This window comes from Monopterus albus, unplaced genomic scaffold (genome assembly GCF_001952655.1).
Source record: "Monopterus albus unplaced genomic scaffold, M_albus_1.0 scaffold90.1, whole genome shotgun sequence".
NCBI lineage: Eukaryota > Metazoa > Chordata > Actinopteri > Synbranchiformes > Synbranchidae > Monopterus > Monopterus albus.
The window spans coordinates 653312-668291 of NW_018127970.1; the positions used below are offsets into that span (position 1 = coordinate 653312).

General features: G+C 38.4%; 1 protein-coding gene across 2 annotated transcripts in view; it reads right to left on the minus strand.

Moving 5' to 3' along the window:
- Positions 1 to 2148: 2148 nt before the first annotated feature.
- The window catches only part of slc25a21 (solute carrier family 25 member 21), a 129261-nt gene continuing 116429 nt past the window's right edge, over positions 2149 to 14980 (minus strand). For both annotated transcript variants that reach the window (XM_020608008.1, XM_020608007.1), the window contains one exon: positions 2149 to 2324. The gene's annotated coding sequence lies outside the window, so the exon portion shown is untranslated. The remainder of the gene's footprint in view (positions 2325 to 14980) is intronic.

The following is a 14980-nucleotide window of genomic DNA, read 5'->3' on the forward strand; positions in this document are numbered from 1 at the left end:
TCTAGTTAGCATTGAAATGCAGTACACAAACATTTAAGAAATTGCTTAAACTGTGGAGCTATTTTAAGTGTTTATGAAAGTCAGAATATATCATTTCTCCTATAAAAATTATATTTAATATTTTATATTATTACAGCAGTGTTTTTATCATCCATGATGGGTACGCACCAGCCCCCATGGATGTCCACAGGGGGAGTTATAGTTAACAAAAAAAAACAAACATATTTGCTTATAACTTCATTATAGTGTGTTGCAAGCCATGTTTATAATGCTTATATACTGCTTATATTGCTAAGTGGAACTTAATATATGTATTTTCATGCAAGCAGCATTTGACTGTTGTAGCTGGTCACGTTGGTGAGATTTCTAGCAACTCCCTATAGCTTAATGATACATCATATTTTATAAACTGATCATATATTTACATGTTCATTTTTCTTTCATTCGTTTTTAAAATTTACTTCTGCAACTTTAAAATATATGTAAAGCACTTTGACATTGCACAGTGTATGAACTGAGCGTCAAATACATTTGCTTAGTTTTATAGCTGTAAAATAAGGATGTTGCAGGTAATGGTGATATTACCCACTCACTGCTCATACTTTAGAACAGTACACACTAAAGGGTTTTACTAATTGGTGAAATGCAAGATGAATGATGTTTAAAGAAGAAAATTTAGTTCTGGCTATACTCACTCAAGTATAATTACACATTCATCTACATCAAGTGCAAGCCTACAGAAAAACACATAATCTAAGTATATTGTATTACTGTTCAGGATTTTCACCCCAATTTATATCTGCAGTCACTAAGAACCTTCAGACCTGCACACTGGGCTGATTCAAATGTGAGATTTGTAGCGAGATTTAACTGTATTCTCCATCACTTACTTTTCAGACAGGAAAAAGAATGGTCACTCAATTATAAGAACATTGTCCCTCAGACCACAGCGGACTGTGCAGCGGGGCATTGGGATGGGAACCTGGCCACAATGGCGTATTTTTCTGTGTTGAGTGACTGTGGGAAAATCTCCCTCCTCTATTCAAACATTTTTTCCTTCTTTTCATATAATGAGGAGAGAGACTGATGAAGGCAACAACAGAAAAAGAACAATTACAGGCAATGAGAAAGCACAACCACTCAGAGCTCAATAATACTCTCTAGAAGGGTTAATCATTTTAGGAAGGGGTCTGAAGACAAGCCTTTTTGGTTTAATTCATCTCTGGGGTGATATCCCCCTCCCCAAAAAACAGGAAGGGAACTGTAACACTTGACATGGTTTGACATGCTGAGCCATTGCTGAATGTTCCCACACAGCAAGGAGCTCAGAAATTAAAAACTGCTCATTTAATTTGCCTGGTTGCATGCAGACCCCAAGAGCAGTTTTTTTTAAACTAATAACAATTGTTTTAACATGCTTAGATTAACAAAAAAAACATAACCGTTTTGAACATATATGAGCCCACATTCACATTCTTTGAACATGTATTTTAATCATTATTTTTGCAGATGCATCAAAATATTGTACTTTAATTTTGTAAATGAGGACAGTGGAACTAATTTCATTTGCTTTATACATGTTTTTGTAGGTTTAACCCAATGCAACATGTTTTATAAGCTACTCATTTACTATCTGTGAAATAAGTCTAGTGGAGTAATAGGTATAAAATAGCATGATTTGAAAATTCTTAAAATGAAAGTATTTCACAAATACACTGAGGTGGCTTCATTAACTGTAATAATTTACTTTCTGCCACCAGAAAAGAGTGAATGTTCTTAAATACACCTAAAGCAGATGTAAGTATTCAACACATTATACACATCAAAGGTAGAGCTAAACATTAAAATTATATCTTAACGTTTAAAAATGTTTCCACTGTCACTTTACTTTAATTCTTTCTTTTTATAAGCAAAATGTATAAACACCAGTTCAAAACTCTATAAATGTTGCTTAAAGTAGACATGGGGGTATTTTCAAGTATGTATTAGAGTACTTGTCAACAGTCATAATTTCTCATAACTTTTTGTATGAATGATTAATAACAGTATAAAATAGCTGCAATAATAGATAAATGTAAAAATATACAACAGACATTAAATAATATGTGTATGCTATAAAACATGTATTAACTGTTTAAACGCTGCTTTTAAATGCTAATATGTTTTTCTGTGATACCTGGTTATCCAAACAATTTGTCAAGAAAATTTTCTATTTAGGAGTCTGGTGAGGAAGAGGGAGTTTGTGTCACACAGGGAACAAGGCGGTGGGGGGAAGCAAGTGAAGAAGGACTGTCACTGCCTCTTGCTTCAGTTGCATCAGCCACCTGCAGCAAAGTAAAAAGGTCCACTTCTGAGCTTCTCTGCTCCATGGTGGCAGATGATGTTGACAGAGCAGGAGACAGGGTAAAGGCGGGACGGGAGGGTCAGGAGAAAAAGGGAGCACAATGTAGAGAGGCAAGTGGATTGCAGTGGGAAGGTTTTGTCTCGTTTTACTTTGAGAGGGAATAATTAAACATATTCTTGCCTGTGGGCTCAGGACTGAGCTCCCTAAGTGCAGCTGATTGTGGAAACGCTGCTTTTAATAACCGTCAACCGATGTTTTTAACTACTGTGTTTAATTTTGAGAAGAGAACCACTTGTTCACCATGAGGCAGTAAAGCATCATAGTGGATAGTAAAATATACTGAGATGCCTGCCTGGTTATTTCACTATTCAATATTTAACATAGCAGTGGCTCTGTACAGATATTAAGTGGTAGCCATGCTTATAGGCTCACAGTAGCTAATGCTAACCACATATGTTTAGCAGAATTTAATGTTCACCATTCACCATCTTAGTTTAGCAGGTTAGCGTGTTAACATTAGCTAATTTGCACTAAACTCAGCTCATGTTGGAGGGAACGTCATTAGTTTTGCTAGCATTTTGTCAGAAACCACAGTAATAACTGAATGAAAAGTTAAGAGACCAGGACATTTTGATCTATGAATGTTTGTAAAACATGTTGTGCCAATCTATGGATTGTAGAAAGGCTCTAGGTTATGACACTGCTAGATAAGGAAAGGTGGGCTGATCACATCCTCTTGGCATCATGGATGTCTGCTCCAAATTTAATGGCAACCCATCCAACAGGTATTCCATTAATTTCCCTTGTTAGCGTGCTAACATTAGCTAAAGAGCACGAAACACAACGTATCACCGAGGCTGATGGGAAAGTTATTCTTTTTGTCACAAGCATATCGGACCTAATGACTATAATTAATGGATCACCAAAGACATTACAATTCTTCCTGATGGGGACATGTCTGTTCCAAATTTCTTGGCAAACCCTCCAATAGTTGTTGACATCTTTAACTCAAAGCAAGAAACATCAGCCTCATGCTGGTGCTATAGGAAAGGTCAGGGGATCACAGAAATCAGTACACATCACTTTCTGGGTAATACTAGTGCCTGTGCACAACAATCCACCAAACAGTTGTTGAAATATTTCATTTTAGATAAAATCAACCCACTGAGACAGATGACAGAACAACACTGCAGTCTATAGAGGCACACAGCTAGCACGGCTAAAAAGCCAACACTGACCAAAGCCAGACATAAAAATGGACATAGTGATTTTGCACAGAGGCGAATCCAGCAGTATACAAAACTTTCAGTGAATTAATGTGATGGGGAAAACTCCGATGCATGTGCAATGTAGCCTCAACTGAAAGTTAGCCACAAGGGTAGGCAGCAGGTTATTGCTTTATGCCACTTCTGATTGTGAAGAGCATTAACGATATGGGCAAAGCACCAAGGATCCTCATAAAGTTATTAACTGGCTTTTACCGCTGCACACTGCTGGTCCTGCCACATTTCCAATCGCTTAATCAGCTTAATACAGCTTCCCTTGCACGTAAGGGGTGATTCAAGAGGCCAGTTGCCTGACTTATGTTCAGAGGATTTTTCATTACACACCTTCTGTCTGTAAATTATATCTGAAGGCCACATCTGGCAAAAAAAAAAAAAAAAAAATCACATAACAAAATTTAAATTCAGTGAGATAGCACAAGTCAAGAGAAGAACTCAGAAACTGTGAAAACGGTCCCACTACATGTGCTTTAATTTGAGCTTTAATACATTTTCCTTTTTTTCCCCTAAATGCTTTAAGGGCATCTCATCCATATTGGCTCTAAAAAAAAAGTTTCTTCTTAATCAATAGTAAAAGCAGCTATGCAGTGTTATAATACTGCATATATGTAAATTAAAACTGTAGAATACACTGACACATTAACATGAAAGCAGCAATTTAGTGTTGTAGCTAACAGCGCAAACTAGTAACAAACCACACTCTGAAATATTTTTAAACAACTATGTTTCCTAAAAATCCTCCCTACTCTTTGGTTGAATGGTCTTCTTGCTGGCTTGCATTTTCAGTGGACAGTACTACATCCATGGGAAGCATTATTTTAAAGCTCCTATGGGTCAAATTAATGCGAAACGTGTCATATATTGTGATAAACTCTCAGAGAATTATTGCTCTGCAGACTCTGCAGTCTAATGCTGTGGTATGTTTTTGCATCTTTCAGCTAATTGTTTTAGTATAAATTTCATAACTTTGCTGTTTTGGGTCAGTCTTGTTTTCAGCAAGTGTCGCTTCATAATATTGGATGTGTTTCAGTATTGTGCTATAGTTTGTTTCCACTTCAACTAAGAAGCCAAAAAAAATCAGTTAATACAAGTTTTATAACAGTAACATTCTAAAATGTAGATCTACATATTAGAACAACCCTTAAAAACCTAATATGTGTAATTAGTGACCAAGTCATCACCATAATATTCCAAACTCTCAGAACAATGACTGAGGTGTAGCTCAGTGGTAGCTACACTTTTAACCACAGTAGTGGAGTAAATAAGTATGATTTTTCCTTCACTAATGTACCGTATGAGTGCATATGTACAAGTCAAAATTCAATACAGTATTTGTTCCACTAGTCCTCAGCACTCAGACTGACCAGACAGGTTAGTCCTACTGTATGTTGTCCTCCCTGCACCAGAGACTGCAACCAGTGGAGCCAAGTGGCTGAAGTGAGGTGCAGTGAGCCAGTGCTCCAGTCACTCAGCACTTTCACTGAGAGGCTGTATGCTGATAGTTGCCTTGTTATTAAACCCTCAGCCAAAACTACAGAGACTCGTCTCAAACACGGCCATCTGCCAACGCGTGATGTACTGATCAAGATGAGAAACTCCTGGTGGATAATGACCGAGGATGTGAATCGGAAGTAAATACGGTTTTGGCAAAGGTGGGAGAAGTATTCAGGTGTTTATTTACAAGTAGTGAACACACTGGAAAACTACGGCAATAAAAGTCCTGCATTCATAAGTTTTTAAAAAAGTATAAATACAAATGTGCTAGCAAATTGAACTTAAAGTTTCAAGAGTAAAAGTATGCAGTAGACGTAATCCATGCATGTCAGTGTTCTATTATGCAACTGGAACTAATTTGAACTAGTTCATACACTGTTTGGTAGTTAAGTGTAAAAATGCATTTTATTTTAGAAGCTGCTCATATGTTTTGCATTTACATGTATTAAAATGTAGTCGGTAAAAGGACAGGTTTTGGTTTTAAAAAAGGGGCGAAGTAAAAAAGTACTTCAAGAGGTACTTAAACACAGAATTTGAGAAAATGTACTTTTCCCCTGCTGGTATTTTAGTGTATTTGAAGCCAAATCCTGATTAAGTATCTAAAGTGCAGTACCTGAATATCACTGTATGACATATTTCTAGGAATATGTTTAACTCTGCCTGCAGATAATGCACCTCACCTCTGTAAATCTGTCTCTCGGTGGCTCTGCAAATACATCTCACTGTATTACCCCCCACCCCGTGCCTGCCCCCACCTCTAGCCGACTGCACCTGTCACCTGGGGGCCTCTGCCTACATTCAGGATCAATTTACATAACCTCGTTTAGCAGTTCACAAATCAGAGCCATTAAGAGCTACTAACAGGAACCAAGGGTTCTAATTTAGCTTGCCTTTCACAGTGGGAAAATTGTTCAGTTCAGGCCTACAAATAAAGATTCAGGTCTTGGCTTTGATTGTTGATTGTGATGGTAAATGTACAGATGATTAGAACAGATTTCCCCCCGTATTGATTTCTTGCCAAAATACAGCAGGCACTGGTCCTCCACTAGGAAACCACTGGAGGAGGTGGGCGCTAAAGGACTTGGTTGCAGACATGGATCTGTACATATACTGTGGTATTTAAGTAAGTATAAAGTGTTTAACAAAAACATAAGCCTACAGCATGTTTCTGCAGGGTTGATGCTGCAAATATTAAACATATGTGAGGTGCTTTGACAAGTACAAATCATTTATGGTTATTTACTGTATACTGTGTAAAAAAAATCTATTACATATATTTTAAAAATCTATAATTTCACAATTAATCCAATATAAAAATGTATTTATAGTTAACACTGTCATTTTTGATTTCTCTCTGCACACAATATCCCTCAAATGACAGCCACACAGTCATCTGAAGGATTTGCTCAATATGTAAATGCTTTTATTTACATTTGTGTGGCAATGTGACTGCAGCAAAACCAATTCAGAGCCTTGAATAGTTGAAGTCAAGAGCTGAAAAATTATTTTCAATCTGCATTCAATTTGGCAAAGATGGGCTCATAGAATAAAGAGGCTGATTCAAATTTCCACTCGTTCACCACTGAACTTGGTGGTACGACAGTGTGAACGTGTGCTTTTAGGGGGCACTTTTTGGGGGGAGCACGTTTAATTAATCAACAAATCAGCGCCCTTCTCACTGGTGTTCCACACGCATATGTTTGCACTTCAGGCTGTAGGATAAGGAGGAGGCGCTGCATGAGATGCATCCAGCCGCCTACAGATTTTGTCTACTGCTGCTGCAAAATGTGATTGCATAACATCAGTCATCAGCAGGCAGATAAGAGCTGCAATAACAGTAGGCCCATAGAGTTGGCAAGGTTTAGAGGACGTGCGCTGAAAGACTCAGACACATGCACTGACTGTATAAAAGCTTTGAGGTCAAGTCACACAAAAATGAAAATGTTTATGAGGTGTGATTCAGTAAAGTGGCCCTGTCCAGCTTTGGTCCAGCTCGTTTTTAGTTGTTTCACTTGAGGATAATTTATTACAAGTGTGCAGAGCAGGTCTATGTGGGGGTTGGGATTTAGCAGAATGGTGCTTGAAAATGCTATAGCAACCAACAAGAGGTTGTGGGCATTTGGTAAAAGCAACTCTGTGTAAAAAGGAGATAAGACAGCGCAGTGATCATGATGGTAAAGCATGACATTTTAACATGATTAAACAACAGAGCTCAGTTTTCAAAGCTGTCTCAAACAAACCACTGTAAATGCCAAGTGCTGCACAAAATGGTTATGATAAGAAATGAACATGAAGACCTGATGAACTCGAGCATGGACATGCGGCTATTTTAACTCAGATACAGTTTAATAGATAGGTCAGTTGCTTCAAACTCATCTTGTTGCAGAAAGTCCCAGATTGAGTGAGATTAACAAGGAACTTGGACCCCAGCCAGCGTCTTGCCCATCTCCCCTTAAAAAAGGACAAGCAAGGGAGAGCACTGTTGTTGCTGTGTAGCCTAGCCGAATTACTTTTAATGGCCATGTAATTAATGGAAATAGACTGAACGGTTTCAAAGCAAACAACGATTCTAACTGATTTGCATTCCCCCTTTTCGGTGCCCCGATTCTCTTTGTCCGGCGTCTCTATTGATTACCCGCTATGTGTATCACTACGCATGTGTTTTCCTTCATTAAGAGATAACGGGTTCCTGATTACTCCCATCCCTGGGTTTAATGTTGCTTAATGTCTACTTTGTTCCCGTGTCATGTCGGAGGGCAGCGAGAATAATGGGAGAGTGGGTGGGCCGTGATTGGCCTGCAGTAAGGCAGCAGTGTTTAGGACGCCGGCTGCAGGGGGATCAGTGGAGAGGTTAGAAAAGCAGAACCTTTGGGGCTGGATGCGACGCAGCATGTGGCCTCTGAGTCTGATTCACTCTCACTTACAGCGCTGTTTTCTGTTTAACTGCCATTTTACTATCAACACCTGACACCCCTTCACTGAGCTGCCTGTCAGCCTGACGTCTCCGAGGTGCGCGTTAAAGTGTCCAACATAAACGCGCCTCCATGCGGCGCATACACTGCTATATAGCTGCTCTTTAGGGATTAGGATAAACCCCGATTCTGTCGAACTCCGCTCATTTTGTTTCTAAATTGACCAAGTAAGAAATCACATAGGCTATATCCTACTGGGCAATTCAGCAACCGGAATAACATAGAGTGACAATTGGCCTAAAAGGAGAACTACCGCATTGTGAACAGAATTGCATGTTAGCTAATTGTTAATTTAAGCGGCTCGCAGTGGCTAATTATGGCAGCACAGCCAAGCCATTTGCATGATGGACCAGCCACCTGCCTGAAGGCGCTGCCAGGGCAAACTATATAATTACTGAACAGCAGTGGGGCAATTTTTGACTGTCGCCCCTTTTGTGTCACATGAATTCCTCGTAATGACATATTTCATTAGGGGGGCAAATATCACCCCTCCTCCTGGTAGCCGAACAAAACAGGCAAGTCTCAACAGGTCCTAATATACAGCACCTATTTACATCCACCTCCACCCTGTGTTTTTATTAACCTGTAGTTGTGTGCGTCTTTGCTGTGAGTTAAATGGACGAGTCGGGTCTTTTCTCTGCTCGGCTCATACAGGCTGTGCTCGGGTTAAAATGGACCAGGTCTGAAAGTGATTGCAGCCTGAACTCATTAAGCTGTCAAATGTCTAGGCTTTGGGATCCTGATTGCTTATTGTGTAACAACATTCAAGGAATTTTTTTTAGCCTGCAAAGAGACGAGCCGACTATTCAGTCCCAGTGAATGACAGACTGACGGGTGGACTATGAGAGAGACCTCATTTATTTATTTATTTAAAACCAACCAAACCCATGCAACTGCAAATGCCTGTTTTATTGCTTAATTTTAATCATATGGGATCTCATTAATTTATGCATATAAATGAATGTGTTTGTTTCCTTACCTTAAAAAATCACTTACTCATAATATTCTCTAAATCAGTGGTGGAAGAAGTATTAAAATAATTGATTTAAGTAAGCTAGTAATACATTATAAAATACTCCATTACAAGTAAGACTCGTGCATTCAGATTAAAATATACAGAAGTATGATCATACAATTATCCACTATACTTTTAATATCAAACTTGCTTTTTCTAAGCCTGTAAAAGTAGTTGTTATAATTTGTATATTAGTGTCCTTGTGTTTGTCACATGCACATCCATTTAAACTCGCTTTAGGGCTTGCCATTTGACAGGGATAGCCTGGGCCCATTCACAGCTTCATTAAATGGAGAAGTCATTGGTGCAGGTCTATAGAGCAGCAGCAGGACCCGGCTCGGTCTGGAGGGGCTGCTGTTAACGGGGTTAGTGATGGCTCGTTGCTTTCCAAAGGACTCCTGCTGCTACTGTACACAGACATGACAACTCGGCTTTAGTCTGCGCTCTTTAATTGGCACGTTTAACGGGAGCACCTTTAGTCACGTTCTTGGATTCCTACCCCTGTGAGGACCTTCCACATACTCAGGTTAAACCAGACCAACAAACTTTGAAACCTGATTCTAACTGGATTTCTGATTTACATTTTGACTACCTTACAAGTTGGCAGAACAATCTAGAAATCCACAATAAATTAAGTGTGATTTAATGCTAACTACTAACAAACACATGTTTGGTCTCTATGTGCTGGATAAATGTGCACAGCAGGACAACAGCTTATTCTGTAGGATTCATTTGTACAACTAAATATTTATCACTGATGTGCTTTTTCACTTAAAACTTTATCAGACTGTGTACAACCAAAGTTTGGGTTACGCTGCTGGTGTCTGGGGTTAAAAATATGCTTTTGAAAGAATATAGAAGAAATGAATAAGGTTGTTTTTGCACTTATGAAATAGGCTGATAGAAATGCGTGAAAGCAGGCTGGCTGCCAATTTGGTAGAATAAAGAAACTAATGGATCATGAGGGAAAGATGGTTTGTGTAAAATATGGTTTTCAATATGCTGGTAAGAAGATTATTGAGTTACGAGAACCACTTTTTTTTAAAAGAAAATTTGGCTTTTGATGTTTAGACTAAATAAAACTTCTATTTTTTTTTTTTAACTGGGTTACTATAGTTAGACTTGAAATACTGCTGCTATATTCTCTTTTAAGGCACCAGGTTTTCTGCAAAAAGTGGGATCAACAAGTCTAGATAACTAAGGAAACAAGAACAGTCCTTTCCTCAGTTCGAGTAGTTTTGAGGCAGTTGGATTATCCAGATACTTTAAGCTTCATGAGACCTGAGTATGGTAAACATGGTCTATAAGTGTCCTGCTTTGTTGTCAGACCTATGATTGGTACTTAATGATGAACTTAAATCAAAAACCAATCTTAACTGTTTGCTCCAATTCTAACCTTAATCTTTTTTTAACAAATCTATTTGCTAATCTTATGTAATCTTACAATTTTTTTGTCCTTTACCTTAATCTGAAACTCATACCGGGTCTTCTAGGACAAACCACAGACACACATAGGATTGAATGGTGGCAGTACAAGCACTTGCATTAGTTTAGCTGGACACAGCCAGGACGGCACTTCATTAGTTTAGAGGAGGAGAGCCTAACTGAATGAAATGTTAGGAGTATGGCTGCCGACACTACTGGAGCTCACAGAGCTGATATTACCTGCACTGTTGTACACCGACAATGTTTTCACGTCCTTATCCCTCACCTTAACAGATTTCTGTTCCAGCAATGTGTTGATATTTATATTATAGTTGGCCCAAATTCACAAAACCACATGCTATAGTTGATTTTGGCCCCTAGCCCCAGAAAAGCTACAAACCACACCAGCTCTGTCAACTTTAAAGAGTAAATGTGCACTAAAAACCCTCACTACCTGCTACATGATTTTGACACATGGATGTCAAGAGTTAGGACAAAAAAAAAATAACATTTATGGGCATTTTTGTTTTTCCATTTGTTAAAAACATTATGGCCCAAATTCACAAAACCACATGCTATAGTTGATTTTGGCCCCTAGCCCCAGAAAAGCTACAAACCACACCAGCTCTGTCAACTTTAAAGAGTAAATGTGCACTAAAAACCCTCACTACCTGCTACATGATTTTGACACATGGATGTCAAGAGTTAGGACAAAAAAAAAAATTACATTTCTGGGCATTTTTGTTTTTCCATTTGTTAACAAAATGATGGCAGGACAATTACTCTTGCACGTGGCCAGTTGCTCATTTTAACTGCTGAGCCACGTGGGGATAAACAAGGCAGGTAGAGGACTGTGCTCAAAAACTGACATGACCACCATTGTTGTGTTTTCATCAAAATCCAAAATGTCCAGTTTACATATCAAAAAATGTGTTTTAGTCATTTGGCAAACCAAGACATCCTGTTATTAGACTGAGAAACAGTATTTGTCTCAGCTAACAACTCATGATCCATTTCACCAAACCTGAGGTGCCACAGGGAGCCGGTCTGGGATCAGTGAAATAAGAGTAATTTTCCAGTTAAAAACTATCTTAGCAAATATAAAACTGCAGTTGACAATGTCTTAGTAGGAGGTGATCTCAGCTGGAAAAAGAATTTTCCAAAGAATATGAATGAGATCTCATTTCTGCCCCATCCTTCTCCTAGTCTAATATGGGTGAGGGAGGTCTGTATGGAAGCCAATGTCTCGTGCAGCTCCACATCCCTCACACAACTCCTTATCACACTGTAATTGCCAAAGCAAGCGCACCCCCCTCTTTATAAAGCAATCCAGTCACATGTGAAGTAATTAAATCTTGTTTATAATTAAACTAGTCCATGTTTTGTTTCACATTGCTGAAACTAAAGACAAGTAAAGTGCTATTTCACTGTGACATTAACTTATATGCAGATGACGCCCTTCTTAACTAGATTTACAAATTCATAGCAACAAATCTGCCATGACACTTTTTGACCTTCAAAACTTCAGGCAGATGAGACAAAACCTGAGCAGTTTGTTCAGCAATTGGAAAGGCTTAGAAAACGATCAGCGTACTGAATAAAGTTCCTCCAAACAAATTGCTTGGTTTTACATAAAAACTAACACTAGGACAACATACAGGAGTCAGGGAACACAACTAAAATATACCAGGTGAGCAGTTTAATTCAAACTGCTGTAGTCCTATACAGTAACAGGTATATTTCAGCAGTCTGTTTTTCAGAAATGTTTAGACCATTATTAAGGAAGAGTTAATGCCCTTAAAGAGTTATTTAGTAAGTTAATGCCTGCTAATACTGGTTATGTTGGATATTGTCTAATTTATTTTCTTTTCCAGAGTTTTCTCAAATTTTGTTCCACTTGTACATTTGGTCCAGGAAAAAAAAAAAGAGTATCAATAATGGAATACAAGTTAAAATTTCTGTTAAAGACAAAAACCTTCACAAATTTATATTTATATAATTATTTTGTGAAGAAACCAAAGACTCCTGCACATTCTGTCACTTGCACTTACTTTATTAACAACGTTTTGACCTCAGACTTTTATCAGGCAATTTGATATAGTACTGCTTATTAGGATTTAGTTCATTCTGTTTGCTCATTTGTCTTCATCATTGTTTTACTGTGGATTGGGGGGGGGACCCTTAGTGGTTCTAAACCACAGATCACTTCATCAGACATTATTGCAGCTCTGGGCCACATAACATACCTTTGTGTGATAATTTTTCTCTGGTTTAATGTCAGCATTTTGAATGTTCACTCGAGAAACCACTCAGAATGTTCAGGCATCTTCCAGTCTCCATGTGAGTTACAACCTCCACGACAGTGTCCTTCCTACTGCTCCTTGAGCAAGACGTTAAACCCTACTGTCCAGTATCATTTAGCCAAAGGCCTGTCGTGTCAAATTGATGACAGCGCATCCATTTACGTTTTCTGGCTTTTTAGGTTAAGCATAAAGCCTATTGTTAAGTTTTGAATTGAGAAATCTGATTTGTGCCTCTTTTTTGTCCGCCTCAGCAGCATTATTAAAATGAAGATAAATTGCAGCCAGTGCCAGCGAAATTTTCTTCAAAAGAAACAAAGCCAAATGAACACTGAAGATGTATAAAATGCGCTTTGTTCATCAGAGGAAGGGAGAGAAAAAAGACTCCACTCAGCCAGCTCTGAATGCTGCATTTCATTCCGCAACAATTATGCTGAAAGGTCAAGTATTACAGCATCTTATACTCCGCTTTGCATGCAAAGTATTTCAGCCCACAAATGACCCTCGTTTGCGCTCTTTGCACAATGGCTTAAAGAACCAGATAAACGTGGGACAATTAAAGATTTTTGCTGCTAGCTGACAGTAACATTTACCAAAAGGGGTGATTGCAGTTGATGTGTAATTGTCCTATTTGTAATGCACATGAATGCTTCGGCTTCCTGCAATGAAATGTTTAGGAACTTAAGAAACAAGAACAAGAGTGGCTGTGTTAAAAGATGAAAGTGCATTATTTTGCAATCTGTAAACAAGGTAATTATGAATGATTATCTTCTGCAGAGCTCCAAGTTGTGTTGAAAATGTTGAAATTTCTGTGTGTGATTATGAGGTGACTTGATTTTTATCCAGCATTCTATATTTTTAATTCACTTTGTGCATCTTTGTGCTGATTTTCTATTAACATATCTACTTCAGCACCGTGGACAGCACCCAGGTCCGCCTCGGCATCTCTAACAAATTACACACAAAACAATAGAACAGAGAATCCCTCAGAAATTCAATACCAAGTTTTAATTTGTATTAGATGGTGTTTTTCATTTATGCATGCGTTTCCTTAATACAAACAAGCCACAGGAATCTGTAATAATCAATGTCAGAGATTAAACTCAGCTTTGCATTGAACAAAATCAATGAAAACTCGCGATTTTGTTGACTTGTTGTAGGATTAGCTTATATTCTTAATATCTTATGTATTAAATAATCATATTTCATAAATCGTAGATTCTCTTTGTCATATCTCTCGTCAAAGTTTCATTCAGTCTTACAAAAATGTGTTTCGGAGGAACCAATTAATGCTATTGCAGCAAAACTGAACACAGGCAACAAAACCAACTTTAACGGGGTCTAAACCTGCAGCATCATGACTGGGTATTATTTGCATCCTGATCTCCGACACTGCGGTCTAGATGTTTACTCCCCATTGAAGAATTGTCCCTAAGATAATGTATGCACTTTAGAAACGCAACTTGAAATGGCTAAGGCTGACATTTTCTGGGTGTAAGTTGCATTATTCACTAATTACAAGTCAAATACAATTTTTAATACAATTTTATCGACGTCAATGAAAAAACTGAAATCAACTCTTGCTTGTTGATCATCTCCTGGAATTTATTGCAGCCTCATTTTTAAGACGCACGCATATTTGAAATCCTTTAACTATAAATTCAAACCGGAGCTGCACGGAGACATAAAACAGAGGTTTGCTGGTGCAAAGTATTATCCTGCAAGTCAGAATCAGAATCAGCTTGAATGTGATACTGAAGCTAAACAGGCGAATAAAATTCACCAGCTAGTCCCTGACTTAAATGCGATAACCTTGAGATTAGACACTAATTGCTTGAGGTTCATGGAGACCAGCCCATAAAGCCAGGAGGACTTGGGGATTTGCACTGTGGGGTTCTACAAAAGAGAGCGATGAGAGCATACACGCTTCCAACAAGTCATTCTCAACAGCTACAAGCTGCACACAAAGACCACACACCGCGCCAAAGACATGTTAATGTAATCCCAAAGTTCTCACTTCTCTGCGGAACAAAACCAGCTCTACAAAATACCTGATGCAAGGTAGTTTCTGATGCTGGTAAGATTTCACTTAGAAGCCCCCTAAAGCGTCACCCCCTCCCACCCCCCCCCCTCCTTTTGGGGGGCAC